The 25002-nt window shown below is 38.1% G+C and overlaps 1 protein-coding gene across 1 annotated transcript in view; it reads right to left on the reverse strand.

Moving 5' to 3' along the window:
* The window catches only part of ZNF484 (zinc finger protein 484), a 442175-nt gene that overhangs the window by 309194 nt on the left and 107979 nt on the right, over positions 1-25002 (reverse strand). The window lies entirely within an intron of this gene.

Raw genomic sequence — 25002 nt, forward strand, 5'->3', positions numbered from 1 at the left:
CAATAGACCCCAGTGTGTGTGATGTTCCCCTCCCTGTGTCCATGTGCTCTCATTGTTTAACACCCGCCTACGAGTGAGAACATGTGGTGTTTGATTTTCTGTTCTTGTGTCAGTTTGCTGAGAATGATGATTTCCAGATTCATCCATGTCCCTACAAAGGACATGAGCTCATCGTTTTTTATGGCTGCATAGTATTCCATGGTGTATATGTGCCACATTTTCCTTGTCCAGTCTATCGCTGATGGGCATTTGGGTTGGTTCCAGGTCTTTGCTATTTTAAACAGTGCTGCAATGAACATACATGTGCATGTGTTCTTATAACAGAATGATTTATAATCCTTTGGATATATACCCAGTAATGGGATTGCTGAGTCAAATGGAATTTCTATTTCTAGGTCCTTGAGGAAGCGCCACACTGTCTTCCGCAATGGTTGAACTAGTTTACACTCCCACCAGCAGTGTAAAAGTGTTCCTATTTCTCCACATCCTCTCCAACATCTGTTGTCTCCAGATTTTTTAATGATCACCATTCTAACTGGCATGAGATCGTATCTCAATGTGGTTTTGATTTGGATTTCTCTAATGACTGGTGATGATGAGCATTTTTTCATATGTTTGTTTGCCTCATATATGTCTTCTTTTGTAAAGTGGCTGTTCATATCCTTCACTCACTTCTGAATGAGTTTGTTTTTTTCTTGTAAATCTGTTTTAGTTCTTTGTAGATTTTGGATATAAGTCCTTTGTCAGATGGGTAGATTGCAAAAATTTTTCCCATTCTGTTGGTTGCTGCTTCACTCTAATGACTGTTTCTTTTGCCGTGCAGAAGCTCTGGCATTTAATTAGATCCCATTTGTCTATTTTGGCTTTTGTTGCCAATGCTTTTGGTGTTTTAGTCATGAAGTCCTTGCCTATGCCTATGTCCTGAATGGTTTTGCCTAGATTTTCTTCTAGGGTTTTTATGGTGTTAGGTCTTACGTTTAAGTCTTTAATCCATCTAGAGTTAATTTTAGTGTAGGGTATTAGGAAGGGGTCCAGTTTCTGCTTTCTGCACATGGCTAGCCAGCTTTCCCAACACCATTTATTAAACAGGGAATCCTTTCCCCATTGCTTGTTTTTGTCAGGTTTGTCAAAAATCAGATGGTTGTAGGTGTGTGGTGTTGACTCTGAGGCCTCTGTTCTGTTCCATTGGTCTATATCTCTGTTTTGGTACCAGTACCATGCTGTTTTGATTATTGCAGCCTTGTAGTATAGTTTGAAGTCAGGTAGCATGATGCCTCCAGCTTTGCTCTTTTTGCATAGAATTGGCTTGGCTATGCAGGCTCTCTTTTGGTTCCATATGAAGTTTAAGGTGCTTTTTTCCAGTTCCGTGAAGAGGGCCATAGATAGCTTGATGTGAATAGTGTTGAATCTATCAATTACTTCGGGCAGTATGGCCATTTTCACAATATTAGTTATTCCTAACCATAAGCATGGAATGCTTTTCCATCTGTTTGTGGCCTCTCTTATTTCCTTGAGCAGTGGTTTGTAATTCTCCTTGAAGAGATCCTTTGCATCCTTTGTTAGTTGTATTCCTAGGTATTTTATTCTCTTTGTAGCAATTTTGAATAGCAGTTCATTCTTGATTTGGCTCTCCTTAAGTCTGTTATTGGTGAATAGGAATGCTAGTGATTTTTCACATTGATTTTGTATCCTGAGACTTTGCTGAAGTTGCTTATCAGTTTAAGGAGATTTTGGGCTGAGATGATAGGGTCTTCTAAATATACAATCATGTCATCTGCAAATAGAGAAAATTTGACTTCCTCCTTTCCTAATTGAATCCCCTTTATTTCTTTTTCTTGACTGATTACTCTGGCTAGAACTTCCAATACTATATTGAACAGGAGTGGTGAGAGAGGGCATCCTTGTCCAGTGCCAGATTTCAAAGGGAATGCTTCCAGTTTTTGCCCATTCAGTATGATATTGTCTGTAGGTTTGTCATAAATAACTTTTATTGTTTTGAGATATGTTCCATCAATACCTAGTTTATTGAGGGTTTTTAGCATAAAGGGCTGTTGGAATTTGTTGAAGGCCTTCTCTGAATCTATTGAGTTAATCATGTGGTTTTTGTCTTTGGTTCTGTTTATGTGGCGAATTACTTTTACCGACTTGCGTATGTTGAACCAGCCTTGCATCCCTGGAATGAAGCCTATTTGATAGTGATGGATAAGCTTTTTGATGTGATGTTGCAATTGGTTTGCCAGTATTTTATTAAAGATTTTTGTGTCTGTGTTCATCATGGATACTGGCCTGAAGTTTTCTTTTTTTGTTGAGTCTCTGCTGGGTTTTGGTATCAGGATGATATTGGTCTCATAAAATGATTTGGGAAGGATTCTCTCTTTTGGATTGTTTGGAATAGTTTCAGAAGGAGTGGTACCAACTCCTCTTTGTATGTCTGGTAGAATTCGGCTGTGAATCCATCTGGACCTGGGCTTTTTTTGGTTGGCAAGCTACTAATTGCAGACTCTACTTCAGCCATTGTTTTTGGTCTATTCAGGGTTTCAACTTCTTCCTGGTTTAGGCTTGGGAGGGTGCAAGTGTCCAGGAATTTATTCATTTCTTCCAGGTTTACTGGTTTATGTGCATAGAGTTGTTTGTAGTAATCTCTGATGGTGGTTTGTATTTCTGTGGAATCTGTGGTGATGTCTTCTTTATCGTTTTTTATTGCATCTATTTGATTTGTTTCTCTTTTCTTTTTTATTAATCTGGCTAGTGGTCTATTTTGTTGATCTTTTTGAAAAGCCAGATCCTGGATTTATTAATTTTTTGAAGGGTTTTTTTGTGTCTCTAATCTCCTTCAGTTCTGCTCTGATCTTAGTTATTTCTCGTATTCCACTAGCTTTTGAGTTTTCTTGATCTTCCTCCTCTAACTCTTTCAATTTTGATGATAGGGTGTTGATGTTAGATCTTTCCTTGCTTCTCACGTAGGCATTTATTGCTATAAATTTTCCTCTAGGCACTGCTTTAAATGTGTCCCAGAGATTTTGGTACATTGTGTCTTTGTTCTCATTGGTTTTGAAGAACATCTTTATTTCTGCCTTCATTTCATTGTTTATCCAGTCAACATTCAAGAGCCAGTTGTTCAGTTTCCATGAAGTTGTGTGGTTCTGAGTTAGTTTCTTAATCCTGAGTTCTAATTTGATTGCACTGTGGCCTGAGAGACTGTTATGATTTCTGTTCTTTTGCATTTGCTGAGGAGTGAGTTGCTTCCAATTATGTGGTCAATTTTAGAGCAGGTGTGACGTGGTGCTGAGAAGAATGTATATTCTGTGGATTTAGGGTAGAGAGTTCTGTAAATGTCTGTTAGGTTCGCTTGGTTCAGATCTGAGTTCAAGTCCTGGATATACTTGTTAATTTTCTGTCTCGTTGATCTGTCTAATATTGACAGTAAAGTGTTAAAGTCTCCCAGTATTATTGTGTGGGAGTCTAAGCCTCTTTGTAGGTCATTAAGAACTTGCTTTACGTATCTGGGTGCTCTTGTATTGGGTGTGTATATATTTAGGATCGTTAACTCTTCTTGTTGCATTGATCCTTTTACCATTATGTAATGCCCTTCTTTGTCTCTTTTGATCTTTGTTGGTTTAAAGTCTATTTTATCAAAGACTAAGACTGCAACTCCTGCTTTTTTTTTTGCTCTCCATTTGCTTGGCAAATCTTCTTCCATTCCTTTATTTTGAGCCTATGTGTATCCTTGCACGTGAGATGGGTTTCCTGGATACTGCACTCTGATGTGTTTTGAGTTTTTATCCAATTTGCTAGTCTGTGCCTTTTGATTGGGGCATTTAGCCATTTACATTTAAGGTTAATATTGTTATGTGTGAATTTGATTCTGCCATTTTGATACTAGCTGGGTGCTTTACCCATTAGTTGATGCAGTTTCTTCATTGTGTCGATGCTGTTTACCATTTGGTACTTTTTTGGAGTGGTTGGTACTGGCTGTTCCTTTCTATGTTTAGTGCTTCTTTCTGGAGATCTTGTAAGGCAGGCCTGGTGGTGATGAAATCTCTAAGCAATTGCTTGTTCATAAAGGATTTTATTTCTCCTTCACTTATGAAGCTTAGTTTGGCTGGATATGAAATTCTAGGTTGAAAGTTCTTTTCTTTAAGGATTTGAATATTGGCCCCCACTGTCTTCGGGCTTGTAGGGTTTCTGCTGAGAGATCCATTGTGAGTCTGATGGGCTTCCCTTTGTGGGTAACCTGTCCTTTCTGGCTGCCTTTAGCATTTTTTCCTTCATTTCAACCCTGGTGAATCTGACGATTATGTGCCTTGGGGTTGCTCTTCTTGAGGAATATCTTTGTGGTATTCTTTGTATTTCCTGGACTTGAATATTGGCCTGCCTTGCTAGGTTGGGGAAGTTCTCCTGGATAATATCCTGCAGAGTGTTTTCCAGCTTGGACTCATTCTCTCTGTCACATTCTGGTACACCTATCAAATGTAGATTGGATCTTGGTACATAATCCCATATTTCTTGGAGGCTTTGTTCATTTCTTTTCACTCTTTTTTCTCTAATCTTGCCTTCTCATTTTATTTCATTGAGTTGATCTTCAATCTCTGATCTCATTTCTTCTGCTTTGTCAATTTGGCTGTTGAAACTTATGTATGCTTCACAAAGTTCTTGTGTTGTGTTTCAGCTCCATCAATTCATTTATATTCTTCTCTAAGCTATGTATTCTCCTTAGCAGTTTGTCAAACCTTTTTTCAAGGTTCTTAGTTTCTTTGCATTGGATTAAAACATGTTCTTTTAGCTCAGAGAAGTTTGTTATTACCCACTTTCTGAAGCCTGTTTCTGTCAATTCATCACGCTCATTCTCCATCCAGTTTTGTTCCCTTGCTGGTGAGGAGTTGTGATCCCTTGGAGGAGGAAAAGTATTCTGGTTTTTGGTGTTTTCGTCCTTTTTGTGCTGGTTTCTTCCCATCTTTGTGGATTTATCTACCCGTTGTCTTTGTAGTTGGTGACTTTCGAATGGGGTCTCTGAGTGAACATCCTTTTTGTTGATGATGAAATTTTTCTTTCTATTTTTTAGTTTTCCTTCTAACAGTCGGGACCCTCTGCTGTAGGACTGCTGGAGGTCCACTCCAGACCCTGCTTGCCTGGGGATCACCTGTGGTGGCTGCAGAACAATAAGGGTTGCTGCCAGTTTCTTCTTCTTTTATCTTTGTCCCAGAAGGATACCCACCAGATGTCAGCCTGAGCTCTCCTTTATGAGGTGTCTCTTTGGATATATGGGGGTTGGGGAGCCGCTGAGGAGACAGTCTATCCCTTATAGGAGCTCAAGGGCTGAGCTGTGAGCTCTGTTGTTCTGTTCAGAGCTGCTGGGTAGGTATGTTTAAGGCTGCTGCAGCAGAACTCGTAACTGCCTTTTACCCCCAGGTGCTCTGTCCTGGGAAGGTGGGGCTTTATTTAAAAGTTCATGACATGCTGATGCCTTTTTTCAGAGATGCCCTGCCCAGCAGGGAGGTATCCTAGCCACAGTCTGCCAGCAGAGGTGTTGCTGAGCTTCCGTAGTCTCTGCCCAGCTGCTGTTTTTACTTCTTTGTGGTTTTGTTTGTAGCGGTATAGTTAGAACTGCCTTGGTAACGGTGGTCTGCCTCAGTAATCACAGACTGCCTCTGTAATGGCAGACTGCCTTGGTAATAGCGGATTGCCTGGGTAATGGTAGAATGCCTTGGTAATGGTGGACTGCCTCAGTAATGGCAGAATGCCTCAGTAGTGGTATACTGCCTTGGTAATGGCAGATGCTCTTCCCCCCATAGAGCTGGACTATCTAGGGTCAAGCTGTGCTTGCTATGAAACTCTCAATCCAGAGTGTTTCAGATTGCTGGTCTTTGTGGGGTTGGGACCCTCCGGGCCTGATCACCTGGCTCCCTGTTTCAACCTCCTTTTTTTCAGTTGAATGGCCGATTCTGTCTCCCAGGCGTTCCAGGCACCAGTTGAAACGGCCACTGAGATTTGTGTGAGTTTTTGTGTGGAGACCTGCTGCGCCGGCTGAAACAGCCGCACTGGAGACTCCTGGCACTTTTCCGCCCAGGAATCTCCTGGTCTATGAGCAGTAAAAACTCATTGGGAAATGCGGTGATCACTCACCCTCTGCGTTCTTACTGGGAACTGCACTCCAGAGCTGTTCCTATTTGGCCATCTTGGATTGTCTCCCAAAAAGCACTGTCTTAATCAACAGAATATTATTAAATATTTGGACAGTATCAGTTTGAAAAGTTAAGTGAAGTTATGTCTTATTGTTGTGCCCCTTCTTTTGTGGTACATTCTTCAAGATAAAAACAAAATATGTATCAATCGAATGAAACATTGTTTTGTTCTAAATGTTAAATTTGCTTTAAGTAATTGCTTATTGTTTTTCTTCTAAAATAACATATTCCCAGGATGTTCTAGGAACTTCTATTTGGCAAAAGTAAAATCCTTATCACAGGAAGAACCGGCACAGTAGAAAAGAAAATTATCTTAAATTTTAAGTTGTCAGTGAATTTGAATAGTAATTCCCAACTTGAACTCATGAGAAGTAGTTACCTTTTTAAATTAGAGTTCTGATGAGTTTTAATATAAGCAATAAATCCCTAATTATTATTATAGAAAGCACAAATTAGGGAAAATTATGGTCCTCAAAGACATGGCTAAATCTAAACTCTTAGGTGCCTGGAAACTATTTAATGATAGAAATAATTAGAGAAGAAACTTGGTGCTTTGTTCCACTAGAGAGATAGCTGCTGGGAAGAAGTCACCTATCCTCAGCTGCACAGACATCAGGAAGCAGTGTTTGGAGCCGGATTCTTGATTTTCTGAGACAAAGTCTTGTTCTGTCACCCAGGCTAGAGTGCAGTGGTGCAATCTCCACTCACTGCAACCTCTGCCTCCTGGGTTGAAATGATTCTCCTGCCTCAGCCTCCCGAGTAGCTGGGATTACAGGTGCCTGCCAGCATGCCCAGCTAATTTTTGTATTTTTAGTAGAGATGGGGTTTCACCATGTTGGCCAGGCTGGTCTCGAACTCCTGACCTCAGGTGATTCACCTGCCTCAGCCTCTCAAAGTGATGGGATTACAGGCATGAGCCACCACGCCTGGCCTGGGTCTGGGTTCTTAAGGCTCATCCGATTGCAGGGAGAGGCAGTAGCTCAGGTGGCACATGAACACAGTTGGAAAAGTCTACACAATTTCAGGCAGCTAAAAGGTGAGGTAAAAGGCCAAAACTAAACCAGTCTATCCCACAGAAGAAATGCTCTTGTTGATATTTGAAGTGCACCCAAGAAGTACAAAGTTGCAAATGATTCACTAAATTTACTTCATTCTGCTCCAAGTACCTAAGAGTACAAGGAATTGCAATCTTCTTTCTTCCTTTTTAGAGGGCAGATGAACAACAGAGAAAGGGAAGCCTCTGAGAACAGGGAGGTAGAGGGGACAGCAAAGAGCCTATTACAAGGGGTGGGAGAGAAAGCAGGAGGTTTGGAAGCAGGGTATATCCAGCCCTCTCTAGCCTTCTTGGACAGGCCTCTCTTCTCTCATCTTTGTGACTACAATGGGGATTACCTTGTTTTAGTTTTTATGGTTACCTTTGTCTTATATATTTTTCAATTTATGTGAATTTATGTGGTGCAAGTGCAATTTTGTCACACACATAGTGTGTGTCAAGGCAGAGCTTTTAGGGTATCCATCACCCAAATGCTATACATTGTACCCATTAGTAATTTCTCATCATCCCTCCCAATTCTGAGTCTCCACTGTCTATCATTCCACTGTCTACATCCATGTGGATATTTGTTTTAGCACTCACTTATGAGCCACATTTTCCTGTGTCTGGCTTATTTCACTTAGATAATGTCCTCCAGTTCCAACCATGTTGCTGCAAAATACATGATTTCATTCTCTTTGTGGCTGAATAGTATTCTATCAGGCATATATACATGTTCTTTATCCAGTCACCCACTGGTGAACCCTTAGGTTGATTCCATATCTTTTCTATTGTGAATAATGCTGCAAGAAACCTGAGTGCAGGTATCCCTTTGATATGTTAATTTCTCTTCCTTTGAGTAGATACCCAGTAGTGAGATTGCTGGATCCAACAGTCATTCTATTTTTAGTTCTTCAGGAAATCTCCAACTATTTTCAGTAAAGGTCGTACTAATTTACATCCCCACCAACAGAGTATAAGCATTCCCTTTTTTCCGTATCCTCACCAACATAACAGCTAGGACATTTTATCTTTTTAACAATAGCCATTTTTGACAGGGGAAGATGATCTTATTATGGTTTTAATTTGCATTCTCTGATGATTAGTGCTGAGCATTTTTATTTTCAAATGCCTATGTTGGCCATTTGTGTGTCTTCTTTTGAAAAATGTCTATTTATATCCTTTGACCACTTTTAAAGAACATTATTTGTTCTATTTTTTTTTTTTTTGAGACAGTTTCCCTCTGTCACCCAGGCTGAGTGTAATGTGGAATGCAGTGACGCAATCTTGGCTCACTGCAACCTCCACCTTCTGGATTCAAGGGATTCTTGTGTCTCAGCCTCCCAAACAGCTGAGATTACAGGCACCCACCACTATGCATGGCTAATTTTTGTATTTTCAGTAGAGACAGCATTTCGCCATGTTGGCCAGGCTGGTCTCAAACTCCTCTCCTTAGGTGATCCAGCTGCCTTGGCCTCTGAAAGTGCTGGGATTATAGGCGTGAGTCACCGTGCCTGGCCTTGTTTGTTCTTTTTGTTGTTGAGATGTTTGTTTCTTTTATATTCTGGATATTAGTCTCCTATGGGATAAATAGTTTTCAAATATTTTCTCCTATTCTGTGGGCTGTTTACACTTGATTATTTCTTTTGCTGTGGAGAAGCTTTTTAGTTTAGTTGTCTCATTTGTCTAATTTTAGTTTTGTTGCCAGTTCTTTTAGGTATTAGTCATAAATTCTTTGCCTAGACCAATGTCCAGAATTTTCTCTAGGTTTTCTTTTAGTATTTTGATAGTTGTGGGTCTTACGTTTAAGTCTTAACTACATCTTAAATTGTTTTTTGTATATAGTGAGAGATAAGGGTCCTGTTTTATTTTTCTGCACATGGCTATCTAATATCCCAGCACCATTTATTGAAAAGGGTGTCCTTTCCTTTTCAACAGGAAGAAAATGTTTCTTCCTGTTAGTTTCGTCAAAGATCAGTTGGCTGTAACTATGTGGCTTTATTTCTGGGTCCCATATTTTGTTTCATTGATCTATGTGTATATTTTATAGAAGTACTGCACTGTTTTGGTTACCATAGCTTTAAATCATAATTTCACATCATAATGTTATGCCTCCAGTTTTGTTCTTTTGCTTAGAATTGCTTTTGCTATTTGGGCTCTTTTTTTTGATTCCATACGAATTTAACATCGTTTTTTCTAATTCTGCGAAAAATGACATTGGTATTTTGATAGGGACTGCATTTCATTTATAGATTGCTTTGGGCATCATGGTCATTTTAACAATATTAATTCTTCTGATTCATGAGCATGGGATATTTTTCCATTCATTTGTCTCATTGGCAATTTCTTTTGTCAGTGTTTTATAGTTTTCCTTGCAGAGATCTTTCACCTCCTTGCTTAAATATATTCCTAGGTATTTTTTTTTGTAGGTCTTGTAAATGAGATTTCCTTCTCAGTTAGTTTGTTATTGGTATATAGAAATACTACTGATTTTTGTATATCAATTTTGTATCAACTTTGCTAAATAGCTTTACTAAATTCATTGATCAAATCCAAGAGTGTTTTGGTGGAATCTCTCAGTTTTTCTAGATACATAATCCTGTCATCAGCAAACAGGAATAATTTGATTTTCTCTTTTCCAATTTGAAAGTCTTTCATTTCTTTCTCCTGCCAGATTGCTGTGGCTCAGACTTCTAATACTATGTCAAATAGGAGTGGTGAAAGTGGGAATCCTTGTTTTGTTCCAGTTCTTGAGAAAATGCTTTCAACCTTTCCCCCATTCAGTATGATGTTGGCTGTGGGTTTGTCACATAAGCCTTTTATTATTTGAGGTATGTTACTTCAATGTCTAGTTACTTATTTTTATCATGAAGCGATGCTGAATTTTATCAAACGATTTTTCTGCATCTATTGAGGTGATCACATGGTTTTTAATCCTTTATTCTGTTTTTGTGATGTATTACATTTATTAATTTGCATTTGTTGAATTATCCTTGCATTCCTGATATAAAACCCACTTGATCATGGTGTATTACCTTTTTAATGTGCCATTGAATTCCATTTGCTAGTGTTTGGTTGAGGATTTTTGTGTCTGTGTTCATCAGAGATATTGGTCTGTAGTTTTCTTTTTTTTTTTTTGTCTTTGGTTTTGGTGTCAGAGTGATACATCAGCAAATAATAAAACCAGAGATCACAACCAAAGTTCTGTTTATGGCGCCTCCTTTCCTCCACCGGCTCTTGATGACACTGCCTTCTCCAGGTCCTTGTGCCAGGCCTGCCTCTGACCAGACTTGCTCAGTTTTCTTCTTATACCTCTGTCTTCTGCTGTGGTAACTTCTTCTTTACAATATAGTTTTTATTAATTTTCATCATTTTTGAGAGTCTGAAACTTCGTGTGCAGTCTAACAAATATTTTCTAGTAGTTGAATCAATGAAGTGTCTTAAAATCATAAAAGTAACTAAAACTTAAACTGTTATTCAGGAGTGAGAAAGTGGTTGACATTATATTTACCGAAACCTCAGACTTATTTATTGAATTATATCTTATCACTTCTCTGAACCATGAAGGAGATAGTGATGTTAATTACATATGCAATTCTTGGTTCAGGTTATGATATTTGAAAATTTTCTAATTCTTAGTAAAATTTCTGCAAGTGTAATAAACCCTGGTATATTTTTTCCCACAGATCATATATTTGAAAGGAATCACCAGATTACACAAAGTCTACTTATTATTATCTTTTTTACAAAAATGCAAATTATATGATACAGCCAGAGAAAGAAAAAGTAAACAAGCATTAGGAGTCTGAGAGACATTTTGACATCCCAACTCTCCAGGGCCACCTTTTTTGCACACACAGGACCAGGCTGTGTCTCTAATTTGAACCTCTAAGATCTGGACCAGGAATTTTGGCTTCATGGGAGTTCAGAGAAGCCCTCAACAGGGGTGTTTTAAGTCCCTTTAGTCATGTAAGCAAGCCATGCTTTTTAACTGGTTATGTCAGTGGCGACCTATTAGTAACGAAACTAAGTATCAAAGTCTCCAGGTCAGAACTTAAACAGAATTAGGTAAACCTTCTGGCCTTAGCTTAGCCAGCAGTCAAAAACCAGATATCCAGGTGTGTCCAGATGCAAAGACAGGGGTTTTCCAGTCCAAGCTACAAATCGATTTTATCTACATACACATCTTGAAAACTTAAGAGGGTCTGTAGTAAAGATTTTTTTTTTTTTTTTTTTTTAGACAAGGTCTCACTCTGTGACTCAGACTGGAGTGCAGCAGCGCGATCAGAGCTCACCGCAGCCTCAGCATCCTGGACTCAAGGGACCCTCTTGCCTCAACCTCCTGAATAGCTGGGACAATAGGCATGTGCCACCATGTGAAAATTTCTTATTTTTCTTAGAATTGGAGCCTACGTTGCCCAGGCTAATCTTATCTAAAGAAAGGTCTGGTTTTTACCCTTGGCTTCTTGGAGATAATCTCTAGCTCTTGGAATATCATGCCTGATAGGAACATCTTTGCTGTTCTGGGCACCTAGAGCCAGCCAGATATTAACAATGTGATTTAGAGTGGTATTGGGGCTTTGAGTCACAGGCTATAAATAACATGTCCTGCAGGGCCGAAAACTTAAGACAGCCACATGCACAGTTAACTGTCTAGTAATGGATAAGACTCTGACATCGAAGCTTGGGTAAGCATCCCTGGTTGGCAGTACTGCCTGAGCAATGTCACACAATGATCCCAGGAAATGCTGTCCTGATTCCACAGGGAGAACATAATAGGAAGTTTCACATTTGGTACTTTCTTAGGCTTTACTCTATGCTTCTCTTTCCTTGACTGATATTAATCTGTATTCCTTCCCTGTAATAAATCATAACCGTGAGTATAATACCTTTCTGTGAGTTCTGTGAGCCCTTCTAGTGAATTATCAAAACTGAGAGTAGTTTTGGGGATCCCTTGAACTTGAAACTGGTGTTAGAAATGGTCTTACACCATTTTAAAGATGGTCTTCTTTAAAACCCCACACATTCTGTATTTTATAATAAGAACACAGGACTTTTATCCTGTATGATAGGCTGACACAGAGATATCAGCAAGATGTGCTGGGGCAGCACTGGAAGTATAGGTTGGATGAGTAAGAAATCATAGAATTGGTTCCAGTCTTGAAAGCTAAGGATAGCAGATCGAAGAGTGTGGATGTTTGTTCTTTACCAAACAACCTAATCATTTAGAAGAGTAAAATATCAAAAATATTTATGTTACATTATATAAAGATACCTTTGGCAACTTGAAAGAGGAGATCTAAATGCATAAAGAGAATCAAAGGAGAGGATGTTTGAAAAATAAAGGCAATTCCAGGGTTTCAAGCCTGAGTGATAAGGGGTAAATTATCAGTAGGAGAGGAGTAGGTTTTAGAGATTTGCTGCCTAAAAGAGTTTTGTGCTTGTTGAGCATGAGGTACCTGTAAGACATTCACATATTAATAATCCACAGTAGCTTCTATTCTGGAACTAAGAAGAGAAATTGAGCATGAACACATACCCGTGATAGCTACTTAAACCTGGCAAAATGGATAGAGTTGCCAAGTAGAGGATGGAAATGAGAAGCAAAGAAGATTGGGGTAGATTTTATGAACACCTACATCAGAAATGAGGCAAAGGAGGAGAACTGAAGAGGAGCAGGTGTTAGAGCTGTCATAAAGCCCAGCATTGCAACCTACAAAAGGGAGTCTTAGGGAGGGGTGGCAGAAAATCAGCCAGCATTATTTTTTAAACTGCATACTTACAAACGCACATTTTTGTTATCATTAGGCTTTTGTTTACTTCTTGAACAAGTTCGAATCAATAGAGCCTCATGGCCCTTTTATAAGCCAGCACATTTTTCTCTAAAAGTCTCTCACAATACTACTCACAAGCTGTATTATCTGGTTGCCTTCTTATTTCCTAGATTGTAAATTTATTGAGGAACTGCCCAGATACACAAGTAGCCCATACCTAGTGCTCCAGTTCAAAACATTCCTGTCATAGTTCAGTAGTTTAAAACAAAATCAGTCTTCCAGTAAAGAGAAGTAAGGTTTCTCTGACAAAAAGTGGATCTTTGTATTCCCTGAGTTACCACATATTTATTACCAGAATACTTATTTTCAAAGTATAATTTTCAGAAATTAAAAATATGATACAAACATATTTGAGGTCTTTAGAATTTCTTCTAAGGAAAAGAATATTCTCAGTGAAATCTGGTTCAGATCGAATAAGTAAACAGTTCCTGGACAAATGATGTGACATTCCTGAGCTGTTGTTTCTCTTTTGGGTTTCTCTCTGCCCAGAGTTCTTCCCCAGGATCTCTGTGAAACTCAAATTAGAGAATGTATGGGAAAAACCTTCTAAATTACGAAGTATTAAATTATAAGACACATGTTAGGAATCACTATTCCCCAAGAAAGCTGCATCCCCAGGTGCCTCACCCTAATGGGATTCAAACCCATTTAGAGGAACAAAAATATAGAGACAAACACTTCCCTCATGCATGTAGGTGGATTTTAAAGGACCCACAATGAGATTAAAGATCATTGCACATGTTAGTTGCCCCCTTTCACACTTATTTGAAACTTGTTTTTTCAGCCCATATTAATTATGGAAGTCCCCTCCCCATAAAGCAATAGAATTCTGCTGTGTCACACTCGTGAAATGCTGGCATTTTGATTTATGTTGTCAGGATTCACTTTGGAATCAACAAAGATAATGCTATATAGAAATGCCAAACTATTAACAACTGTTGTTTAATTTCATTAGAAGAAAAGATGGCTTATGCTTGAAAATAATTTGTTTTTAAAATGTGGTGGCAACATTTTGAATTATTCTTGTTGAGTACACAGATTGTTTACCAAAAACTTTCAACAAATTAAACAAAATGTGAAATTGCCATTTGACCTCTGAAGCTGTCTTTCTCATATATAATTTTATCACTTTTATAAGATCCTTGATAAGATTTCTCATGGAGTATGCGAATCAGCAAAGAACATCCTTGTTTTTTCCACTTTATCATAGATTATTGTATTTCACTTTCTTTCAGCTCTGTCCTCTAGCAGACATAGCATTGGGAGCACACACCGCAGAGCCTGTTGGTATCTGTTGACACGGCTGTGGGATGTGATCAGTCATGGATCGTCCTGGGCATTACACAGTCGTTGACTTTGGATACAACAATACGTTCTTGTTTTATATTGGCTGTTCTATGTTATTACTAAAGGAAGGTGTTCCTTCTTAATTCCAATAAATTTCATTTCCATTTTGTGAGATCTGTCTTTGTAGTTCTTTGCCTCCTTTCTCTTCCCATGGTTCTCCTTCATATTCTAGGCTTTTTTTTTTTTTTTTTTATTTTTTTTTTTTTTTTAGACTGAGATGGAAGGACCATTTCTTCGTGGAAAATAAATAAGTGACATAACACATTAAATAATTCAAACTTGGCTCAGGTGAAATGTTTGCAGTCACACAGTCTTGTACTATCCTTAAGCCAGAGTAATTTAAATTATACTCATGTTAGTAAGTAACTAAAATATTACTCCCTTTGTAAACATCAAATCAAATCAACATCTTACGTGAATTCTGAGATTATCAGGATACAAAGCATTTCAGATATGTTACAGGTTTTTTTTTTATTTTTAAGATATAAATTTATTAAAACGTTGACATTAACAATTTATTAATTAATATGTTAACTATAAAAACCTAGAAGTCCCAGGAATTAGATTTCAAAGGATTTGGTCTCAAAGAATTCCTTATAAATGATTTCAAGGTGACATTCCTTGTTAAACTGGGACTTTTTCTGCTTTGGGGCTTGTGTTGCCCCAGCTGTGGCCAAGGTTAAAATGAGTCAGCAGCACATGAAGTTGTGGAAATGAGAGGTTCGCATTCACTCTTATCCAAGTGTCAGCAAATAGCCCCCTATTTCCCATTTAATGGAATGCAGTTTCTTCTGCGATTCCTTTGGCATAATGAGGCGCTAGACTCCCCATGTCTCCCACTCAAGGAAGAGCCATCGGCATTCTTGTCTTCACACGTGAGTACTTGTCACAAGTTAAAACACTGGCCAAATCATCACCTTAGGACTCCTTGTATGCGTTCAGGTAAAAACATCTGGGCTGGGAGGACGATGCTTTCTCTCAGTTCTCGCGCTCACCCCTCAGTCACTTAGCTGGTCACAACTGGGCAGGTAGAAGTGGGCTAAACATTTTAAAACTCCTCATTATCGTGTCCAGAAGTAGATGAATGCTGCTGCTAACACCCATGACAGGAAAACCGGGACCAGCAGTTTTCTCCATAATGCCAGCAAGTAGGAGGGCCTGAAGAAGTAACAAAAGCCATCCCAGCCGCCCTGAGCCTCCAGCCAGGCACGGTGCTGCCCCACGAGCCGCGAGCTCAGCAAGGCCACCGGGCGCTGGCAGTCCCGGGCGACGTCGCCCTCCGGCTCCTTAGGCCGCGACTGGAAGCCCCACTTCTTCCCCCGGGCGGCCACCAGCGGCCCCTCTGTAGCGGCGTCCCCGCGAAGGCCAGGAGCATCACCACGTTGCCCCAGATGGGGCCGGGACCGTCGGAGAGCAGGGCCTCCGCCATCCTCGCCACCAGCTCGACGCAGTTCCCGGGGTAGCCGAGGTAGGCGGAGAAGAGGGCCCGGTAGAGTTTCCGTCCACCCGCGGCCATGGCGCGCAGCACAGGCGCGCAGTTTCGGGGGTGCCGGCTCCCGGGAGCAGTTCTCCAGGCAGTCCGCCACCAGCCGCTCCGTGCGCGCCGCAGCGGGTCAGCCTTGGTCCGGCCTCTCGCAGGTATTTTTTTTTTAAGCAACCTTGAAAGTCTTTTTCCTACTTCAAAATTTGACACAATAAGAGAAGCCTTTTTCTGTGTGATTCTTTAAGATCAAACATATGTCAAACTCTCAGATAATATATTCTAGCTAGAAATAATAAATATTACAGATCAGTACGATATAACCTTAGCTGTTGGTGAGACAATTTCTTTGATATTGGGAAAGTTTGAAAGTATGTCTTACAACAGTATAAGAATAGATGATCCTTGGTAAGGAGTAGTGGAATTCTGGGTAAATTGTACTTTTTTCCTGGTAAACAAAATTTTATTTGTTGTACCAGACTACTGTGTATCTTAAGAATAAATTTCTGTAGGACATGCAAATCACAAGAGAATATTTTATCCTAATTTTACAAAAGAATAGTGCATGACAGTCAGGATAGGATTCATATTTCAGGAGAACTAAAGGATGGAAAAAAATAATCTTAGCTGATCCTCATCATAAAATATATACAGAGGAGACAAGACATACCAAATGCTATAATAAACTGTCACTTTTAGTCAACTAATGAAATGAAGCATGGTATGGCTATTCTTTGTAGCCTATACACCATTATGGAGTAATCAGGAAACATAAATCAGGTATATCAATAGGCAATAATATTCATTATTGTTGAAATGGCCAAAAAAAAAAAGTCTGTAGTTTTCAGTATATGTCTTTTGCCCCCTTTGTTGTGTTTAACCCTAAGTATTTTATTATTTTATGCTATCGTAAGTGGAATTATTTTATTGATTTCCTTTGCCTTGTTCATTGTTAGTGTGTACAAACACAATTGAGTTTTACATGTTGATTTTGTATCCTATAACTTTGCTAAATTTATGTACTAGTTCTAATAGGTTTTTGCGATATTTTTAGGGTTCTCTACATATATGATCATATAATCTGAGAAGAGAAATGATTTAATTTTCCCCTTTCCATTTTGGGTAGCTTTTTGAATTTCCTCTTCTTGCCCAATTGCTCTGGTTAGGACTCTAAGTGCTATGTTGAATAGACTGGCAAAACGGCATCCTTGCCTTGTTCTTGATCTTAGAGAAAACCCTTTCAGGCTTTGAACACTGAGTGTAATATAAGCTGAGGGGTTTTATTTATTACCTTTATTAAGTTGAGGTAGTTTCTCTTCCTAGTTTGTTCAGTGTTATTTTGGTAAATTTTGAATTTTGACCAAGTTGTTAGTCAAGTGCTTTTTCTGCATCAATTGAAATAATCGTGAATTTCTTCATTATTTCTGTTAATTTGGTGTGTTATATTGACTGATATTTCTTTGGTCTAACATCCTTTCATTCCAGAAATCAATCTCCCTTAAACACTGTCTATAACCCTTTTAATTAGCTGTTGAATTCTGTTTGCCAGTATTTTGTTGAGGACTTTTGCCTCAATGTTCATCCTGAAAAACAGTCTCTTGTTTTATTTTCTTGTAGTTTCTTTGTGTGGGGTATTAGAGTATCACTGGCCTCACAGAGTGAGTTTGAAAGTGTTCTTTATTCTTCGATATTTTGGGAGAGTTTGAGAAGGATTGGCGTTACATCTTTAAATGTTTGATAGACTTCATCAATTAAGTCATCTGGTCCTAGGTTTTCTTTGTTGAGAGATTTTTGATAACTGCTTTGATCTCTTCTCATAGATCTATTAAAGTTTTCTATTTCATCTTAATTTTGTCTTGGTAGACTGTATTTCTAGGAATTTATCCATTTCATCCACGTTAAACAATATATTGGTGTATAACTGTTCCTATTAATTTTTCATAATCTTTTTTATTTTGGTAAAATCAATTGTAATGTCTCCTCTTTCGTTTCTCATTTTAGCTTCTTTTTCTAGTTCCTTAAGGAATAAAGGTGGGTTGTTGATTTAGTTCTTTTATAGTATAAACATCTACAGTTATAAAATTCCTTACTTTTTCAGCACCCCACAAATTTCAATACATTGTGTTTACATTTTCATTTCTCTCAATATGTTTTCTAATTTTCCTTGTGTTTTTTTGTTTGACCTATCATTACTTAAGGGTTTGTTGTTTAATTTCCACATATTTGTAGACTTTCCAGTTTTCCTCCTGCTATTGATTTCTAGTTTCATTCCATCGTAATAAAAAAAATACCTTGATGATTTTAACCTTTTAACTGTATTAAGACTTTTTTGAGGGCTTAGCATATGGTCTGTCCTGAATTATGCTCCATGTATACTTGAGAAAAACTGTATATTCTATTGTTGTTGGGTAAAGCGTTTTGTATATGTGTATTAGTTTCAGTTGGTCTATAATGTTGTTCAAATCCTCTGTTTCTTTACTGATCTTTTCACTGGATGTTTAGTCAATTATTGAAATTGTGATATTAAAGTCCCTATAATTATTGTAGATCAGTATTTTCTTCCTTTCAATTATGTCAATGTTGATTTCACACATTTACAAGCTCTGATGCTCAATATATATATATATATATATATATAATATCTATGTTTATATATCTATATGATGTTATATCTTCTTGGTGAATAGACCCTTTTGTCATTGTATAGTGTCCTTCTTTCTTTCTTGTGACAGTTTCCAACTTAACATCTCTTTTATCCAATATCATAGCCACTCCCTGCTCTCTTTTTAGTATTTGCATGAATTATCTTTTCTCCATTCTTTTCCTTCCCCAATGCGTGTCCTCAGATTTATAACAAGTCTTGTGTAGATAGTATATAATCGCATCTTTTTTTTATCCAGTCTCCCAAAATATAACTTATAATTAGAGTTACTATTGCCATTTTGCTATTTTTTTCTATGTCTTTTAGTGTTTTTTTTCCCTTTATTTCCTCCCTTACTACCTTCCTTTGTGTTCAGTTGATTTTTCAGTGACATTTCTTTAATTTTCTTCTTATTTCTCTTTGTGTACATTCTCTAGATGTATCTTTTGTGTTACCATGGGGATTACATAAAACAGTTAAGTTAAAACAATCAGTTTTAAACTGATAGCAGCTTAACTTCAATCACATCCAAAAACTCTCCTCCTTTATAACTCTCTTTACACTCCCACTTTGTTATGTCACAAATGATATCTTCCTATATTGTGTAACCATTGATACAGATTTATAGTTATACTTGTACATTTTTAAATCCTGATTAATAATTAAAAGTGGCATTACAAATGAAAATTATAACACAATTTTTAAATATTTGTTGATATATTAATTTATATTTTTATATGGCTTGAAGTTACTGCCTAGTGTCCTTTGTTTCAAGTTGAAGGACTTCTTTTAACATTTCTACTCAGGAAGGTCTAGTGGCTACTATTAAGCAAGTGATATCAATTATCTATCACCAGGAGTGAAAACCCTGACACTTCTTCCTACTGCATCTTGCTATTGGAAACATGGCACAGCAAATCACTGAATAGATTAATGTTTTACTCACTTAGAGTAGAGGCAGAGCATGATCAGCTCCAATAGCGGGCATGGGTCTCCCATGGCCAGCAGGTCCTGCCCAGCAGCTGACACAGGACAACTTATCTGTACACACCTCTCTTGTGCTACCGAAGGACCCCTCCCCTCCCTGCAAGGAGCAAATATAGTATCAGGTTTGGCTAGGTGCTGTAGTATGTACAATTTTAAGCTGAACAAAGGAATACACATTGAGTCTGAAACAGGCTAAGATATTCCCACACACAGGATAATCCCAGTACAGGTTATGAAGGCTCTTTATTCTTTTGGTAAATAAGTGGTCCAGTCCCTAGGTTCATTGTCACATGGATAAGTGAGGGTCAAAAGATTGCATGCAGAAGACTGCCTTTCCCAACAGTAACAAACTCCTCACTTTTTATCTAGAAATGTCTTTCTTCTCTTCATTTTTTTGAAGAAGGGCTTTGCTGAATATTAGTATTTTCAGTTGACAGGATTTTAAAAAATCAATTAAATATATCATCCCACTGCCTTTTGGCCTAAAATTTTCTAATGAGAAATCCACTATTAATCTTATAGATTTTCTTACACATATTCAGTCACTTTTCTCTTGCTGCTTTTGAGATTCTCTTTGACTTTTGACAATTTGATTATAACATGTCTTAGTGTGGATCTTTGTGGATTCAGCCTATTTAAAAATCACTGAGCTTCTTGCATTCGTATATTCATTTCTTTCTTTCTTTTTTTTTTTTTCTTGTGAAACAGAGTCTTGCTCTGTCACTGAAGCTGGAGTGCAGTGACACGATCTCAGCTCACTGCAACCTCCATCTCCTGGGTCAAGCAATTCTTGAATCCAGGAGGCAGGGGTTGGAGCTGAGATCATGCTGCAGCCTCCTGAGTAGCTGGGACTACAGGCACACACCACCATGCATGGCTAACTTTTTCTTGTGTTTTTGGTAGAGACGGGGTTTTACCATGTTGGCCAGGCTCTTCTTGAACTCCAGACCTCAGGTGATCCACCCGCCTCAGCCTCCCAAAGTGCTAGGATTATAGGCATGAGCCACCGTGTCTGGCCTGTATATTCATTTCTTTCCTCATGTTTGGGAAGTTTTCATTCATTGTTTCTTCAGATAAGCTCCCCGTCTCTTTATGTCTCTCTTCTTCTTATGGTACTTCCATAATGCATATGGTTCACTTGACAATGTCCCATACGTCCCTTAGGCTCTGTTCACTTTTACACATTCTTTTTTCTTTTTGCACTTCAATTCCAACAATTACAAATGACATATATTCAAGTTTACTAATTCTTTCTTCTTGCTGATCAAGTCTCCATTTAGTAAAATTTTCAACGAAGTTCTGTTTCTCAGGTTCAGAATGTTTGTTTGTTGTGACTTAAAAATTATCTCTTTGTTGATATTCTCATGTTGTTCATAAAATACCTTCCTGAGTTTGCTTATATGTCTGTTCAAGTTCTCCTTGAGCTCATTGAGCATACTTTAGACAGTTGTTTGAACATCTTTCTCAGATAAGCCCAAGGTCTGCTGTCCTTTAGGATCAGTTTCTGGAGATTTATTTTGTTCCTTTGAGGGGGCTATGTTTTCCTGTTTCTTTGTATGCCTTGTGATCTTTTGTTGAAAATTGAGCATCTGAGAAAAGTAGACTTGTCTCCTAGCTTTATGTGGACTGTGCAGAGGAAGACCTTTACTAATCATCCTGGCATAAAGGTACAGGCGCCTTTCATACGTTTACTGGAGATGTATCTTTCCTTGGCTTGTGTGTACGCTTTTGTTCCAGTTCCTCATATACAAGGCTGCTTTAAATGTCTTAATTTCCCAAAGAGGCATATCACTGCTTCTTCTTAGAGGCCTTAGAATTTTTATTGTATTTCTTTGCCTATAATCTGTGCCACCAGTGGGTCTTCTGATCTTCTATGGCTCTTAGTCACCGTGGTGCCTGCTTTAAATGACTTTGAACATGCTATTCAAACTATGGCACCATTCCCATCAGCTTTTTCAATCAGGCAAGACAGAATTAGTCTTCTAGTCAATCTCCAGATAAGCTCCTCTCTTCCTCTTCCAGCTTGAGGCAGGAACTTGGATTGGGCAAATTCCTCCTCATCACACCACATTATGTTGAGGAGGAGGCAGGTTAAGGGCAAGAAAAATGCCATGAAACTTTGTACTGCTTCTAGTGTAGCTTTTTCTTCAATTAGGCATTTGCTTTGTCGCTGCAGCTTCTTGGCCAATTTTAAGAGTTCTTACAAAACTACTTTGGTCTATGTATATTTTTATTTGACGTTTTTATGTGAAAATATGGCCCTGGAGTTTCCTAGCCTGCCACTTGCATAATTTTAATGAATGAAGTAAAATGATAAAATCAGATACAGGACATATTTTATAATATAAATATAAAATATCTTAAGAAGAACAATTTGAATGATGGCATGAATGTTAATCCTTCTCTTTTAGCAAAAACACTTCCACATCATTAATAGCACTCCCTCTCTCAGGGAGTGCCAAAGTCGAGTTTTTTCAGTGTCACAGACCCAGCTCTTAGTGTTTAGGTTTATGTACATCTGCTCTGCTTCTGAACAGTACATTACTTCAGAGTTAATCATTTATTGCCTGTTTCTAAAAGCAGCAGTAGCTTCTAGTTGGTGTAATTATCAACTGCTTACATTTAAAATAATATAATGTAATTTAATATCTGACTGTGACAAATGCCTGTGAGATTTGCCTCCAAATGCAGGCACTAGTGCCTCCTTGCTGGTCACCCTCCTCTCCTTCTCTGTTCTCCAAAGCCCCTCAAAGTTTCTTCCCATGGAGGAGTGTATTAGTCTGTTTTCACACTGCTGATAAAGACACACTGGTGACTTTCTTTCTTATAAAAGAAAGAGGTTTAATTGACCAACAGTTTCACATGGCTGAGGAGGCCTCAGAATCATGGTGGAAGAGCAAGGGATGTCTTACATGGCGGCAGGCAAAGAGGGAATGAGAACCAAGTGAAAAGGGTTTTCCCTTATAAAACCATCAGATCTCATGAGACTTATTCATGAACACAAGAACCGTATGAGGGAAACCGCCTCTGTGATTCAGTTATTTCCCACTGAGTCCCTTCCACAATATGTGGGAATTATGAGAGCTACAATTCAAGATGAGATTTGAGTGGGGACATAGACAAACCATATCAAGGACTTCTTGTGATGGAGTGGCATCAGATCCTCCTTATTGCTCATTGTCACGATCCTGCATTTAACTGATGGGGCAACTCCACATAGAGCAGTGTCACTGTAACTCTGAAATTCCCCTGAATATAGGAGCATTCAAGTGAAACTGTATCAAGTCTCAGTTAAAAGGAGAAGACAAAATAGCAATTTAAAAAGGGTAAGAATGAAAATTTTTGTTTTCTAGCCATCATATAAGCATTCGTATTATATAAACTTGTAGTTAAATATTATGAAGTCATGTTTGTTAGAGATTTAAAACATGATATACTTGTACGACATTTAAGCAAATAAGTGATTCTGTGCCAGCGACTTGAATTGTACATATTTGATTTAATGCTAAGTTATAAATAACATATATTTTATGAATATATAGTATTCACTTTCAACTCAAATTCTTTGAGAACAATTCCCTAAATGGATACATTAAAAATCGCAGAATGCAATAGAAAGGGAGTTACCAAAAACACCTACAAAACATAAAAATGAAATTCAAATGGTCCAATAGATAGGAAAGTCTCCTGGGGCTCAGAAAATTACAGGCCTTAAAAAATATTGACCAAGTGGCTTCATCCAAGTTACTACTTTTTTAAAAACAGGATATGAGAAGATTTAAATGATGTAGTTCAGAACACTTAGAAATGTATCTTGTGGCATTAAACAGGATAGACTCTTAAAAATAAATGGTCATGCCCGGCGCGGTGGCTCACGCCTGTAATCCCAGCACTTTGGGAGGCCGAGGCGGGTGGATCACGAGGTCAAGAGATCGAGACCATCCTGGTTAACACGGTGAAGCCCCGTCTCTACTAAAACTACAAAAAATTAGCTGGGCATGGTGGCGCGTGCCTGTAATCCCAGCTACTCAGGAGGCTGAGGCAGGAGAATTGCCTGACCCCAGGAGGCGGAGGTTGCGGTGGGCCGAGATCGTGCCATTGCACTCCAGCCTGGGTAACAAGAGCGAAACTCCGTCTCAAAAAAAAATTAAAAAATAAATAAATAAATGGTCAGCTTAACAACTGACACTGTCCCAAATCCTATTCAAATGGGATTCCAAGCATTTATGAGCATGCCACGGTAGTAAGAAATTGGAAGGAACTGCAACCTTTAACATGAGGATGTTTGCAAAATGGTGCAAAGTTGGAAGAGGACTAGAAATTACTGAAACATCTCTCTACAGCATTATAATTGCTAACTGTGTCTATTTAGCACTTGATTTTATAGTTGAAAAATTGAAACGGAATTTAAGGATACATGTTTTTATTATTTCTATTTATAGATAGAGAACAGGAATGGAGTATTCAAACAACTCACCAATAACACAGATCTGACTCCAATTTTGTGGGTCTCTTTATCTATGTTATGCCTTTCCCAATCAGGAATAGTCTCTATTCACTCTCAGTAAAAGTGCTGAAAACGCTAAAATACAAGGTCCTTAATGTAGGTTTGAGATTTTCTAAATAAGTTACACTTTTTTTTTTAGAAATAATTTGACAGAAGTTATATTCATTTTTTTCACCGGACATTATTTGAGTGCCTATTATATGTCACTGGGTCTGAATATTTTCCTTGTGGTTAAAGTAAATGAATAAACAGAAGCAAATATAGATTACCAATTTACATAAAGAAATGCGTTTGTTAATGGGCGTACATCTAAATTAATATACTAGATCCTTTCAGATAAATATTATTTCACTCTTTTAATAGAAAAACAGATGGAATCTCTTAGAGGTTAAGTACTATTGCCAATGTCATACAGCAAATAGTTGACCCAGACTTGGAACCCAAGTCAGCAAAGATTGTGAATCCCTTAATTTTCAGCGATGTCATACTGAGCGATAGGATTTCACAGGTTCACTAATAGAAAAGTCGCCAACACATGCAAACTCTATATCTAATTGTTCATAAGAAACTAATAATTTATATAGATTTGAAATGAATCAGGCATCTAGAAATAAAATTTATTTAAATATGCAGTGATGGTCATTTTGGGGACAAAGAGTAAATTTAGTGACTTACCAGCCACTAAAAATGGATTTCTGCCGGCTAGAGATGAGACACAGCCGTGGAATGGACAGGAAGATTTTGAATGAATGTGTCCATCCTGTGCACTGAACACAAGACCAGAGCGCTTCAGGCAGCTGCATAATCCATTACACCTGGCCATTCACACAGATGAAGTTATGAAGGGGCAAAAAAGTGTGGGGTAGAGAATATGGTTTCTGTATTCAGAGACATCTGGATATGAATTCCAATTTCCCCACTCACCCACTGTTGTTTTTGAGTAAGTAATACTAATCGTTAGTTTCCTAACTTGTAAAATTTGAATAGTAAG

Source organism: Cebus imitator, unplaced genomic scaffold (genome assembly GCF_001604975.1).
Source record: "Cebus imitator isolate Cc_AM_T3 unplaced genomic scaffold, Cebus_imitator-1.0 Scaffold598, whole genome shotgun sequence".
NCBI lineage: Eukaryota > Metazoa > Chordata > Mammalia > Primates > Cebidae > Cebus > Cebus imitator.